Genomic DNA, 2,328 nt, shown 5'->3' on the forward strand with positions numbered 1-2,328 from the left:
CAACACACCTGTCTAGTACAGGAATGTCTAAAATAAAAAACACCGGAAAGACCAAATGAAGGTGTGGAGCAAAAGGAACTCTCATTCACCCTGGTGGTAATACAAAATGGCCCAGCCAGTTTGGAAGACAACTTGGCAGTTTCTTGCAAAGCTCACCAAAGTCTTATTCTCTGACTCCCCCTCCATGGGGGGCTGCTAGTTATTTAATAACCCAAATGAATTAAAAACTTAGGTCTATGAGAAGACCTGCACACAAATGTTTATGACAGCTTTATTCATAATTGCTGAAACTCAGAATTGACCAAGATGACTTTCAGTAGGGGAACAGGTAAACAAACCATGGAAAACAGGTTGGAATCCATCCAACGGCACTTTATTCAGTGATACAAAGAGATGAGCTATCAGGCCAGGAAAAGGCAGTGAGGAATACTGCTTTCCTCATATGGGGAATCCAGGGATGTAAAAACTTTCATTGTAAGTTTTTGAAACTTTCATTCAAACAATTCATTGCATATAATTTGAAATATTCATTGAACTATAATTTGCATATAATCATCTATATTTAAAATGTACATTTTGCTGAAATTTGACATATGCATATATCCATCACCCCACAAGTTTCCTTGTGCCCCTTTAAAATTTCTCTTTCCCACCCCTGTTGATCACTCTTATGCAACCACTGATTAGCTTTCTGCCACATAAATTAAATAGATTAAATGTGTGTGTGTGTGTGTGTGTGTGTGTCTGTCTCCTCGCCAATGAGGGGTGCTGAGAACAGGGATAGCCCAATAGCAGTAAGCAAACTTAGAGCTCAGATCTTACTTTCTAAATTCCACTCTCCACTGAAATGAGCCAGGTTTCCTGGGGGAAATGACAGATTGCATGAGTTTGGGAGAAAGGACATAATGATCCTGGAATAGTGTGCTGTGCTAGAAAGTAAGGAAGTGCTCGGAGAGAGATGGAGACAGAGAGGACATAAAAGCCAGCCCGCAGGAGCTCCCCATGACTAAAATGGGCATAATGTGAACATGAAAATGAATGATTTTAGTAATCGATTATAACTCACTGAATAAAGTAGAATCCATGAGTCTGTAGTGTGTAAATATTTAAGTGAATAAATCAATGAAGGGAAGAGAAAGCTTTTCTTTACAGTGGGATGCCAACTAATACACTTAGAAGGAATGATGACATTAGAATATCGCCATTCGGCAACCGTCATAGCGGCTAATTCAGCCAAGAAACATCAATGAATGTTAAAAGTGGTGGGTGAAGCTTTGATAAGGATGAAGGATTTCTGTAGCCTCAAATAGTCTCATACCTACAAAGGAAAAAGGAGCAACTTTACAGTGGAGAAACCTGGCAGACGCTGCCTCACCAAGGATTCAGAGTGAGTGTCAGCTCTAATAAGGCGCACTGTAGTCACAAACCTTCTAGGAAAAGGCAAGAAGGACTCCACATCACTTCTGTGTCACTTGTGTCAAAAATGCATCACCTCAATCTCAATATGAGGAAACATCAGACAAATCCAAATGGAGGGGCATTCTACCAAATGAAGTCATACAATCTTCAGAGGTGCCTCGGCCATGAAGGTCAAGGGCAGCTGAGGAAATGTTCCAGGTTAAAGAGGAATCAAACGACGTGACAGCTAAAGCAATGTGCTAGCCTGGCCATTATTGGGACAACTGGCAAAACTCGAATGGGTGTGGGGATGTGATGATAGTAATGTAAACTAATTAATTTCCTGATTTTTACTCACATTGTTATTACGTAGGAAAGTTTCCTTGTTTGTGGGAAATACATACCAAAATGTTAGTACTATTTTTGGAACAGAACTGACCATTCTTTGACTCACTTGACCCTGGTTCTAGCATTGTATGATCTCCAGCCCTCTTTTTAAAATTTTCTAAAAATTTTATTTAAATTAGATTAATTAAGATATGGGGTATTACTTTCCGAGGTAGAGTTCAGCGATTCATCAGTTGTGTATCACACCCACTGCCCATGACATCATGTGCCCTCCCTCATGCCCGCCCCCCAGTTACCCCATTCCCTCACTCCTCTCCCTTCCAGCAACCTTCAGTTTGTTTCCTGTAGTTAAGAGTCTCTTATGGTTTGTCTTCCTTTCTAATTTCGTCTTGTTTTATTTTTCCCTCCCTTCCCCTATGATCCTCTGTTTTGTTTGTTTCTTCTTTTTTTTTTTTTAAAGATTTTATTTATTTATTTGAGAGAAAGACAGTGAGAGAGAACATGAGCGAGGAGAAGGTCAGAGGGAGACGCAGACTCCCCAAAGAGCTGGGAGCCCGATGCGGGACTCAATCCCGGGACTCC

The sequence above is a fragment of the Mustela putorius genome, unplaced genomic scaffold (genome assembly GCF_011764305.1).
Source record: "Mustela putorius furo isolate JIRA1106 unplaced genomic scaffold, ASM1176430v1.1 tig00000460_pilon_pilon_pilon, whole genome shotgun sequence".
NCBI lineage: Eukaryota > Metazoa > Chordata > Mammalia > Carnivora > Mustelidae > Mustela > Mustela putorius.